Source organism: Dipodomys ordii, unplaced genomic scaffold, assembly GCF_000151885.1.
Source record: "Dipodomys ordii isolate 6190 unplaced genomic scaffold, Dord_2.0 Scaffold1000000569, whole genome shotgun sequence".
Lineage (NCBI taxonomy): Eukaryota > Metazoa > Chordata > Mammalia > Rodentia > Heteromyidae > Dipodomys > Dipodomys ordii.
Window position 1 is genome coordinate 17,574 of NW_012284186.1, and position 12,816 is coordinate 30,389.

The 12,816-nt window shown below is 46.5% G+C and overlaps 1 pseudogene; it reads right to left on the reverse strand.

Annotated features, from left to right (window-relative positions):
- Window positions 1-3,528: 3,528 nt before the first annotated feature.
- On the reverse strand, window positions 3,529-5,010 carry LOC106002749 (annotated as a pseudogene).
- Between the last annotated feature and the right edge of the window lie 7,806 nt (window positions 5,011-12,816).

Genomic DNA, 12,816 nt, shown 5'->3' on the forward strand with positions numbered 1-12,816 from the left:
ATATCCAAGGAAACCTGCGTAAACTTTTTTCCTAACAGCAAAAAATGTGCAGAAATGTCAGAGGTAAAGTGAAGAGATGTTGCTGCTGGAGCCCAGGGATTAACTCAACGTCCCCTGACTTTGTGTCTGTGCCCTGCAATCAGATTTATCTCTGGTGCATCCACTTTGCCATCACGTACTTCCAGAAGGCCTGAGAAGATTCTCAGAGAAGCATCTTATGGAACACAAAGAGCCCCTCTCTTGTGCAATGACTTCTTCTGCACATCTCAAAACAGCCCAAACTCGGGAGCTCACCTAGCTCCTATTCATTCTTCAGACCTTTATCACCTCTGAACCCAAAGTCTCCCTATTGAACATGAAGCCCGTGTCTGCATCCCTGAGGATGCTGAAGACGTCTTCAGGCACTGTCTGTGCCTGGCTGCTCTGGAATCCAGCTCCTTTCTCTGCCCTTCAGCAGCTCTCTTTATTTGCCATATGGGGATGAATGGCCAGAAATAATGTAAGACTCTCCAGGACTGGGCCTGGGGTCTAGAAACCTGCTTACAGAAACTCAGGAATAAGAACGGAGACATACAACGAATAATCCTGAAATTACACAATTGCATTATTGCATCTATCTATCTATCACCTATCTTAGACCTATTGATCATGCCAGTAGAGGAGTTGGAACTCAGTATCACACTCATGTTCATTTTATTGCTCACATAAGTGCTCTACCACTTGATCTACACATTCGCTTCCAAATTTTGCTGGTTCACTGGAGTTAAAAGTGTATGGGATCCTAAGCTCCCAGCCACCCAGGTAGCCAGGACTATAGGCATGAGCCTTGTGTGCTAATATTACAACATCTAAGCCACACACTAAGGCAGCCTCTGTCCAGAGGAGGGGCAGAGCAGGGCCAAGGGAATCAAATGGGGTTTTGACACTGGTCCCCAGGAGTTGGGGAAAGATTTCAAATGTTCACACAAATGTGCTGTGGGTCTTTCAGTTAGGTCCTTGATGAGAGATCTAAGAGAGAGAATGTTGCTGAAGCATGAGGTAGGATCAGTGGGGTGGGCTGCAGAAATGAGGTCCACATATTTAGGGGTGCAGCAGAGGTATGCACTGCTTCTCTTTCCCCTGGTATGAGAGAAAAGGCTTCTAGAATAAGAGGATGGTCAAGGAAATGTTTCCACTTGAGCTGCCACAGGCTCTCCTCCAATGTCCACCCCAGGTTCCTTGGCAGCTCTCAGCCTCCTGCTGTACTCAGGGAAGAGGACCAGCCCTGGGTTGCTCTCTATGCTTCCTACAGAAACAGCTGTTATGGAGAAATGATTTGACCACACAGCAATCACTTGTACAACATCTGTTTTCCTAGGCAGATTGTGTATGTAGTAAGGTGTGTGTGTGTGTGTGTGTGTGTGTGTGTGTGTGTGTGTGTGTGTGTGTCTGGCTGTCTGTCCATCTGTTTGGGTGTCTGGGTGTGCTCATATTGGAGCTGAACTCAGGGCCTAGTCACTGGACCTGAGCTTTGTTGCTCAAGCTTAATTCTTCTAGTTTAGCCACAGCTCCACTTCTGGAATTATGTTGGTAAATTGGAGATAAAAGTCTCACAGGATTTAAAGTCCGAGGTGGCTTCTACCTCTGATCCTCAGATCTCAGCCTCAAGAATAGCTAGAATCCGAGTCATCATTTTTTTTGCAATCATTATTATAAAGTTGATGGACAGAGATTTGACAGTGAAATAAATCAGTTCATGAGAACATTTCTTTTTAGATAACGACCACTCTTGGGCTCTTGGCATCGATTCTCATTTGATCTGTCAATCACCCCTCATCCAACATGAGACATGCCATCAGTCAATGAAGATATGCCATCCTAGCAATGAGGAGAAGAGACCTCCTAGACCCACCAAGACAGAGCTAGTCCTGGTGACAAGGGTCTACCAGAGGCACTTGGCAAAAACATCCTAAATGGAGTCGCTCTGTGCTTGCCCTTTCAAAATTCACCAGAGTCAGGAGGTTAAAAGAAAATAGATCATAAGTATGCCCATTTAATGCCCATCCCTGTCTTGTAAGTGGACAGGAACTTACATTCTTGACCATGATACCTGCTATTTCTACTTGTTTTTCCATCCATACTCTAGTTCAAATGTCTGTAATCCAGGCATTTTTGCCCATTTACAGGAATGATGCAGGACTCCCATTAGGCCCTTAACCACTCGATTCCCCCTAGCTTCTAAATTTTTATTCTTAATTAGGCCCTGTGTGGTTGCCAGACGTTAATCAGTCAAATGTACTCAGGGACATGATCCACGAGCTCCAGGATCATCTGGCTTACAAGAGAGAGGAAGTACCCATGATATCCAACATCTTTCCTTTCCACTGTGAATTAATGGCTGCCCTTTCATCTGTGTTTGTGTGCCTTCTGATAATGTTCAGTTGCTACCTTATAAGATGTCTTTCAGATTTCTATACATGCATTCACCACCCAGGAACGGTTACTGTTACTTTCTCCTTGACCAGATGAAATCCCGCCTTCTACCCCTAACGTCCACTCTGCTTGACAAAAGGAAGTAGCAATAAATAGTCAACGCCCCTTTGTAACTATCAAAATGTTGGAATGTTAAGTCTGCTCAGGGAGAATGGACCCTTCTCTTTTCTCTTCTCCAGGGGATACCGTAAGAAGATGCCCAAATGTTTGTTCTCCCCAAAGGACAGCATATGGACCTGCCGAGAAGCCCCTGCCCAACACCTTAAACCCACATAAATAGGAGCATAGGGAGGCCCCCCACGTCACTAGGTCACTTGCAGCAACCCCTCCTCCCCTCCCTAAGTTGGCTTCCTGCACAACAACATATCTTTCAAGCTGCAAGAGGGGCTCTCCCAAATGAACTCTTTCTACCTGAACCACGTGGCAGTCTCCTCTCAGAAACCTGTACACTTTGGTGCTGAGAAATGATAACCTTCTTACTCTTTTTATTCTTTTGGAAATGACTTTATTGATTCATTGATACAGTAAATTGTGGACAGTCAGGGACTGCCCCAGGCCTGGGGGGATTTCCTCACAATCATTTAGCCAAACAAGAGCATGGTCAAGTTCTTTCCAGGCTGAATTCACTCCAGCTTCCTGAGGATGTGTACCCATGTAGACCAAAAGTGCTCAGCATCTTCTGGAGTACCATAGCTATCATTGAAAAGAAAAGCTCAGAAACAGAGGTCCCTCTCTTCCACCCACACTGACTTATTGGGGTCTATGCTCCCCTGAGAGTGCTTTTACACCAAAGCCTTCATTTCTTTTTTATTTTTATTTTGCCAGTCTTGGGAGTTGGTCTGAGGACAAGGGCACTATCCATGAGCTACTTCTGCTCAGGCTAGTATTCTGCAACTTGAAAAACAGCATCACTTCTTGCTTTTTCTGAGTGGTACTGAGGAAATGAACTCAGGGCTTCATGCATGCTAGGCAAGTACTCTACCACTAAGACACAATTCCAGACTCCAACTTTCATTTCTGAGTGCTCAGAAGAGAGCCCAGGAGAGATGCACTTGACTACAGAGGCAGAGCAGAAAGGCCAGGGAGACGCTCCATGGTGACCACCCAGTTGCCTTCAGGCCCCAGGGTATAGAATTGGCATGTTTTGTGACGATGAGAGAAATTGGTACAGATCTGGACCTTCTGAGTAGTCCCCGTGTCTCTTAATGCCTGTGCCAACCTAGCCTGAACCTGGGAAAATCTCTGAGAGTCAAAGTTCCCAACCCTACAGCCTTGAGGGCGGTAGCTCTCCAGAGGGGCAGGGTAGAGCCCTCGTCTCAAATGAGGCAGCCTGGCCGTGTGGCTCAGGAGGCTCTGCACGGCAGACACGGAGATGTGGTTTCCATAGAAACTGAAGACGCGGAGCTGGGAGCACTGGCCCAGGGCGGGCAGCATGCACAAGAGCTGGGGATCCGTGATGGCACAGTCCTCCAGGGCCAGGGTCTCCAGGGTGCTGGCTGCGTGCTCCAGTAGGACTCTCAGGGGCTCAGGACTGAAGTTGTCCAGGGGCAAACTCCTCAGACGCAGGTGCTTGAGCTGCCTGGAGCAGGGCCACTGGGACAGGAACCACAAGTCAGCCTCCTTCAGTGGACACGAACTCAGAGACAAGGTCTTTAAAAGGGTGAGGTTCCTGAGGATGGTGGGCAGCTGTCCATAAAGGAAGAAGACTTTGTGCACATACAGCTCCTGCAGATGCTGCAGCTCTCCCAGATGTACAGCGTATATGCAGGAATATGAGAAATTCTTGTGTCTGGAAGTGTTGAAGTTGGCACTCATCCTGGAGAATTTGAGGATGCGAAGGTTCTTCATCTGGCTCAGGTAAGGAGCAAATTTTTTCATGGTTTCTCGATGCCAGAATTTATTTACCTTTAGTTCTTGGATAGAGTCCAGCTGCACTGCAAGGAGAGCCTTCTGGATTATGTAGATGGAATTGGAATGAATCTGCAGCTTCCTTGAGCAGAGTTGGACTCTTTCTTGCTTCTCCCTGGCCCACTGGAGCAGGTAGGCTTGGAGAGCATTCTGGGAGCCATCTTTGATGGTCAGGTTCTTGTGTATAATCAAGGGCTGCTCTTCAGTTACCAACAAACCACAGCTCTCTGTTGGCCTGTCAGTCAGGACATCTGGATAAGAGATTCGGGCCATTGAAGGGTAGCCCTGTATCCAGATGTTGGGGTGCTCATTCTGCAGGTCGAGGACTTGCAGTTTCCACCGACTGGGGCGCTCCTTCTTGGCCAGTAGCAGATCGAGCCCATCCAGGACAGTGTTGAAGGTTTCCAGGTCTGGAGACTCTGCCAGGTCCCCCAGGGGGAGGCAGGAGAAGGGCCAGGCCTGCACGAGGGCCTTCAGCACCTCTGTGTGGGCCCTGGCATAGACCTCCACGAACAGCGAAGGGAACAGCAACACCGGTAGATCATCCAGGGCAGCGATGGCCAGGGCCTGGTTGCTCAGCAGACTCTGCATGGCCAGATGCTGGAGTGACGGTGGGGTCCTGATGCTCATCTTCATGGATGAAATGTGCAACAGATTTGAGCCAGCAGTGCAGGCTCTCTGCTGGACACTGATTGCAGGTCCCAGGATTCTGTTGCTCTCCTCTGGTCTCTGGGTGTCTTTATAACTAAAACCCACACTCGCCCTTACATGTCTACCAATCAGAGAGCACCTTCTGATGGGATTTCTGAGATACACCCATCACACCTGGTCTGCTTGTAACAGGCTGGATTAATTGAAGCAGTGGTTCTAAGCAGACTGATAGGTTTATAGGTGTGACCCGGTTGGTGCCACTTCCATTTAAAATTTTTTAAAGCATTTCCCACACTAACATGTTAATCCGTTGAGAAACATTCTCAGATATTTCACTATCCTGAGCCTGTAATGATTCCAAGAATATTAGCCAGCCCAACATTATAGCATCGACCAACATATCTCTAAGAAATTTTCTTTTCCTTTCCTTCCTTCTTCCCTTTCTCCCTCTCTCCCTTCCTTCCTTTCTACTTTCCTTCTTTCCTTTCTTCCTCCCTCCCTTCTTTCTTTCCTGGCTGCCTTTTCCTTTTTTTAAATCTTGTGCTAGACTGGGACTTAAACCCAGGGCCTGGGGGCTGCTTATGTGTTACTTTAAGTCAAGGACAGTGCTCTACCACTTGAGCCACAACAGAAATCCTGAATCCAAAAACGTCTCACTGGGCTGGGAAGGTGGCTTAGTGGTAGAGCATTTGCCTTGTGTGCATGAGGCCCTGGGTTCGATTCCTCAGCACCACATAAGCAAAAAGAAAAAATGTCGGAAGTGTGGCTCAAGTGGTAGAGCGCTAGCCTTGAGCTGAAGAGCTGAGGGACAGTGCCCAGGCCCAGAGTTCAGGCCCCACAACCTGACCCCCCCAAAAAACAACCAAAAATGTCTCACCTGTTATTGGCCCAGTGTGTGTGTGAACTGTGACCCTCAGATCTCAGAATTCTTGAGTAGTAGGATTCTAGGAATCCTAGAATTTTTGTGAGGAGTTTCTTGGTGATAATATTCTCACCTGCATTCCTGCCTGGCTGGTTTCTAACTGACATCCTCAGTTCTCAGTCTCCGGAATCAAATTAAAAGCAAGACACATGTGTCTAGGTGAGCACAAAGTGAATTCTTCATATAGAAGTGCGAAGGAACTGTGATCTGCATGCTTCAGACACATGTGACCAAATCTCAACCAGCACAGCTTTAAGTACTGAAAATTCGCATCCCCAAATACTGGAGAAAGAGAAAGAATTCTCTTGTCTTTACTGGGATGTCATTTGAAAGGAATGCAGAATGGGATGACACTGTGCAAGAAGAAACGTAGTCATTACTTGAATCATGAATCTGTAGTCTTGTACCTAAACTTAAGAACATAATTTAATAATTTAAAAGAAAGAGTCTCCGATTTTCCTGCTAGACTAGCTTCTAACTGCCATCCTCTGATCTTAGCCTTTGACTAGTAGAATTACAGGCAGCATCTACCAGATGCCAGTGTGAATCTTACTTTCTTTCTTTTTTTAATTTTTGGTGTTTCTGGGTGGACAGGAATTGAATATTTCCAGTAGAAGAGCAAATGAAGTGTGCCTGCATTCTCGAGGCAAATTTGATCATATCTCAATCACTATGGTGTAAACTACTAAGAATACTTACTCCAAAAATCTGTGAGATGTGGAAAGGGTTCTCTTGCCCTCAATGGAGGCCATATGGTATTTGATGTTGAAATTTACCCTGGAACTTTCCCCCAGAACATGATCTATATCTGTACCACAATGGAGAGCTTTGCTTACTTAAAACCATTAAGAAAAACAAAATCAGCTGGGCGCCGGTGGTTCACGCCTGTAATCCTAGCTACTCAGGAGGCTGAGATCTAAGGATCACGGTTCAAACCAGCTCGGACAAGAAAAGTCCGAGACTCTTATCTCCAATAAACCACTAGAAAACCAGAAGTGGCACTGTAGCTCAAGTGGTAGAGCGCTCGCCTTGAGCTGAAGAGCTGAGGGATAGCACTCAAGCCCAGAGTTCAAGCCCAACGACTGACCAAAAAAGAAAAAAAAAGAAAGCAAAACAAGATCGTGTTCTAGTTGTTTCCAGGATGCATTCACTGCAGATTCCTGATGCTGGGTGCACAGAACGTATGTACCCCCTGGACACTCAGAAACTCCTGGAGTTCCAGAGCTACAATTGAACTGATAAGCTAAGAACAAGACCTCCTGTTTTTTCCACCTGTACTGATCTGTGGAGTTTGTGCCCCCTAGAGAATGCACTTCTGTCCAGGTTTTCATTTCTGATGACAAGAAGAGATTCCAGGAGAGAGGCACCCTACTACACTGGCAGAGTAGAAAGGCCAGCAAGCCCTCCTCTGTGGCCACACAGGAAATATCTGGGCCCAAGCTGTAGAAGTGGCATTTGCTTTGTTAATAACAGAAATTGATACAGATCTGGACCTTCTGGGATATCTCCATGCCACTCAATGCCTGGACCAAACCAGCCCAAACCTGGGCAAATCTCTCAGGGTTGATGTTCCCTAGCCACCAAGCCCCTCGAAGGTAGCTCTTCAGAGGGGCAGAATAGAGCCCTCATCTCAAATGGCCCAGCCTCGCCGTGTGGCTCAGGGAGTTATTCTTGACCTTGTTACCTGCTATTTCTGTTTACAGTGGGTCTCCTGTCTGTACACTATAGTCCTGACACCTGTAATCCAAGCTTCTAGCTAGACCAGTTACAGGAATGATCAAGGCCTCTCACTGGATCCTTGCCTGCTCCAGTCCAGCCCTAGTTTCTGAGTGGTTATTCTTAACTAGTACATCATGCTCTCGCTACAAGTTGCCAGACATTAGCCCCAGGCTCTGAGGTCACTTCCACATTGGTTGCAGCAGCACTCCTCCCACTCTCTCATATATAATTAATCTGACCAGAATATGTTGGCTCTCTACACACCAATATATCCTGCAGGCCAGAAGATGGCCTCTCCCAAGTGAACTCCCTTCTGCCTGAACCATGTGGCTATCTAGCCTCAGAAACCTTTACACTTTGGTGCGGAGAAATAATATCCTTCTACCTATTCTTTTCTTTCTTTTGAAAGTAAGTTTATGGATTGATTGACAGAATAAATTGTGCTGGTCATTATGTAACTTCTTTTAGAGTTTATTTTGGTTTTTGATTTGTGCCAGTACTGGGATTTGAACTCAGTAAGCAAGTTCTCTGAGCCCCATTTCCCTGATGATCTTTAGGTATATAGATTGTGTGTGTGTGTGTGTGTGTGTGTGTGTGTGTGTGTGTGTGTGTGTGTGTGCGCACGCGTGCGCCATATGTTTGTATGTGTGGGGCCTGGGTATTGTCCTTTAGCTTTTTTTCCCCTAAGCTAGTGATTTAACACATGAGCAACAACTCTAATGTCAAGGTTTTGGTGGATTAATAGAGATAAAGTCTCACAGACTTCTCTGTCTTAATCATGAAACTATAATCCCTCCATTCCTCAACTCCACCATAAAATTTCAAAAATTTACCAGAAAGAGACTCAAAGAAATATTGACATCCTGCTCACCCAGGGACACACACATACTTACTGAAAGGTTCACATTGGGATTCTGTGACTCCTGCTTTTAACTCTACTAGTCAACAGGCTGAGATCAGAGGATGGCAGTTCACAGCAGGAAGCCAGAAAATTCTATGAGTCTCTTTTCTGTAAATTTTTGAAATTTTATTGTAAAGTTGATGTGCAAATGAAGTATGGCTTGTATTCTAAGGGTGTCTTTGATCAAATCTGAACTGGCTTTAGTACTGAGATTTGGCATTCCAAATATACTGTTGAAGCAGAAAGAGTTCTCTTGCTTTCATGGGATGTATTTGGCATTAAGTTTTGAATTTTTTCCAAACTTTTCTCCAAAACTTAATCTATGTATGTTAGATGTAGATCATGTGGTTTCTATTGTTTGTTTTATTGTGTTTTATTGTTCTAGCTGTGGTGCTTGAACTTGGGGCCTGGGAGCTGTCCATGAGCTTTCCTGTTCCAAGCCAGGACTCTACTTCTTGAGCCACAGCTCCACTTCTGGCTTTTCTGGAGGTTCATCAGAGATGAGAGACTTAAGGACTTTCCTGCCCAAACTAGCACTGAACTGTTATCCTCAGATCTGAGACTTGCTGAGTAGCTAAGATTGGAGAAAAGAATAATACCCTCATTCTATGGTGCTGAGAAATGATGTCTTTGCACTTTCTCTTTTCCTTTCTTTCATTTTAAAATAAATATGACTGGCTCATTTCTACAGTAAATTGTCGACAGTCAGGGACTGCCCTGGAATTTTGGGGTTTAGAAAAACAAGAGACTGTTCCAGTTCTTTCCAGGCTGAACTCACACTAGATTACTTTGGTGTATGCACAGGACACATGTACCCTGCAAAACCAACACTGCCTGACTCCTCTGTAAAATGTATAACAAACTGAATACAAAATTTCTCCCACCCATGTACCCTAAATCCTCAAGTCATTTCCAAGGATGACCCAATGCCCTGAGCCTACAAAGGGCCCAACAATAGCAGCCAGTCCAACTTAGAGCGTCCAACAAAATACCTGGAAAATCTATCTTTACTGTTCTTTCCTTCTCTCTCTCCCTCTCTCCCTTACCCTCATTCCCTCTTTTCCTCCTTCCCCTCTTCCTTTCTTCCTTTCTCTCTCCTCCCAGCTGCATTCTTCTCATCCATTTTTTTCTTCCTTTCTTTTTTTATTTTGTGCTAATCTGCCATGTGAACTCAGGGCCTTTGGCTGTACCTGAACCATTTTATGTCAAGGCCAGTACTCTACCACTTAAGCCATAACACTAATTATTGAATCCAAAGGCCCTCACCAATTTAGAGCCCACCTTGAGTTTGAACTGTGACCTTCAGATCATACTTCTTGAGTACCTAGGATTCTAGGAATCCTAGAAATTTTGTGAGGAGTCTCTTGGAGATAATACTCTCAAATATTATGCTTTCTGGCTGGCTTTTACCTGAGATCCTCAGATATCAAACTCATGAATAGAATTAGAGGCCATAGATGCTGGACCCTGGTGTGAGCACATTTTCTTGCTTTTTGTTGTGGATTTGTTGTATGGTGTGCCAGCGTGGGCACAAAGTGAATATTTCTTATAGAAGTTCAAAGGGACCGTGATTTGCATTTTTAAGGCCCATTTGATCAAATCTCAACCAGTACAGCATTAATTACAAAAAATTCGCATTGCCAAATATGTTGGAGAAGTAGAAAGTTCTCTTGGATTTAATAGGATGTCATTTGGTATTGGATGTTTAATTTTCTCTCATACATTTTTCTCCAGAAATTGATCTATGTGTGATTGACTTTTGTTTAGGTTGGTGTGTTTTTTGCCATTTCTGGAACGTTTGTGCTCTCCCTGAGATTTTGTGCTCAATGCCAGCACTCTACTACTTGAGCCATAGCTCCATCTCTAGGTTATTTGAAGGTCACTAGAGTTGAGAGTCTCATGGACTTTCCTGCCCAGGCTGGCTCTGAACTGTGATCCACCGATCTCAGACTTGCTGAGTAACTAGGAATCTAGCCACAAACAATACTCTCATTCTATGGTGCCGCAAAATGATCTCTTTCTACTCATGTTTTCTGTTCTTTTTATTTTTGATTGATTGATACAGTAAATTATAGATAGTAAGAGATTGTCACATGATACGAGTCTGCTTACAACCATTAAGAAAAACAAGATTGTGTTCCACTTTTTCCAGGCTGAATTGACTCCAGATTCCTGATGGTATGTGCACAGGACACATATTAGCCCCCTCGCCCGAAACACTCCAGAAATCCTAAAGCTCCGGAGCTAGGATTGAACTGCAAAGCTGAGGCCAGATGGCCAGTCTCTCCCACCAACAGTGAACTTCAGATTTTGTGTCCTCTGCAGACTGCCTTTCTGTCCCTGTTTTCATTTCTGAGGCTGAGAAAGATTCCAGGGAAGAGAGGCGCTTGACTTACATAGGCAGAGCAGGAAAGCCAGGAAGACCCTCTTTTGTGACCGCCCAGGAACCATCAAGGGTCAGGCTATAGATTTGGCACCTGTTCTGGCGATGACAGAAATTGGTGCAGATCTGGACCTTCTGATTTGTTCCCACATCTCTCAATGTCTGGACCAAGGCAGACCCAACCTCAGCAAATCTCTCAGGGTCGAAGTTCCTTTCAAACCAAACTTCAGGGCTGTAGCTCTCCAGAGGGGCAGGATAGAGCCCCCTTCTCAAATGGCCCATCTTGGCATTGTGGCTCAGGAGGTTCTGCAGGGCGGCCAGGGAGATGTGGTTTCCATAGAAACTGAAGAAGCGGAGCTGGGAGCACTGGCTCAGGGTGGGCAGGATGGCCGAGAGCTGGGCATCAGTGATGTAACACTCCTCCAAGGCCAGGGTCTCCAGGGTGCCGGCCACTTGCCCCAGGAGGGCTCTCAGGAGCTCAGCATTTCGCATTAGCAAAGTCCTCAAACGCAGGTGCTGGAGCTGCCTGGTGCAGGGAGCCTGGAACAGAAACCTCAGGTCTGTCTCCTGCAGCGCACAGGCGCTCAGAGACAAGGCCTTCAAAGGCCTCAGGCTCCTGAGGACGGCAGGCACGTTTACATTTAAGATGAATACATCGTGCACGTGAAGCTCCTGGAGATGCTGCAGCTGGCCCAGCTGCTCCCCAATCACCCAGGAATACTGGGAGTGAGTGAAGAAGTCACCACACATGCTGGAGCACGTGAGGCTGCGAAGGTTCTTCATCTGGCCCAGGTAAGGACTAAACATTCTCAAGGACCTTGGAAGCCAGAATTCACTCACCACCATTTCCTGGATGGAGTCCAGCCTCACCATATGCAGAGCCTTCTGGATTTCAGAGATGGAGCTAGTAAGAATCTGCAGCTGCCTTGAACACAAATGGACTTGTTCTTTCCTCTCGCTGGCCCACTGGAGCAGGTGGGCTTGGAGATCATTCTCAGCCTAACCTCTGATGGTCAGGTCCATGGCGATCATCAAGGGCTGCTCTTCAGTCATCCCTGAGCAGTGGCTCTCTCTTGGCTTGTCAGTCAGGACATCCAGACAAGATAGTCGGGCCATGGAAGGGTACCCTTGTATCCAGATGTTGGGGTGCTCCTTCCGCAGGTCAAGGACTTGCAGTTTCCACCGACTGGAGCGCTCCTTCTTGGCCAGTAGCAGATCAAGCCCATCCAGGACAGCGTTGAAGGTCTCCAGGTCTGGAGACTCTGCCAGGTCCCCCAGGGGGAGGCAGGGGAAGGACCAGGCCTGCACCAGGGCCTTCAGCACCTCTGTGTGGGCTCCACAATAGACCTCCATGAAGAGCGAAGGGAACAGCAGCAGAGGCAGATCTTCCAGGGCAGAGATGGCCAGGGCCTGGTTGCTCAGCAGACTCTGCATGGCCAGATGCTGGAGGGAGGGTGGGGTACTGATGCTCATCTTGATGGACCAGATGTGGGCCAGGTGTGCAGGGCTCTCTGAGTCCCAGCAGAGCCAGGCACTGACTGCAGGATTCAGAACTCTACTTCTGTTCTCCATCCCTAGGCATCTTTAATGCCCAACCCCAGCCTCACCATGCATACCTGCCAATCAGAGAGCAGCTTCTGATGGGATTTCTGAGTCAAACCCCACACACCTTGGTTGGGTGTTTCACTTGATATTAATTCAAACCTTGATTATAACAAAAAAATGATAGGATTAAAGTCCAGTCCAACACAGCCCAGCTTCTCTTTGAAATGTAAATCACACTTTACCAAAATGACCTCCACTGCTATTCCTTAATCCCTCCAGACATTTCCACAGATGTTCCACAGCAAAGCATGCATG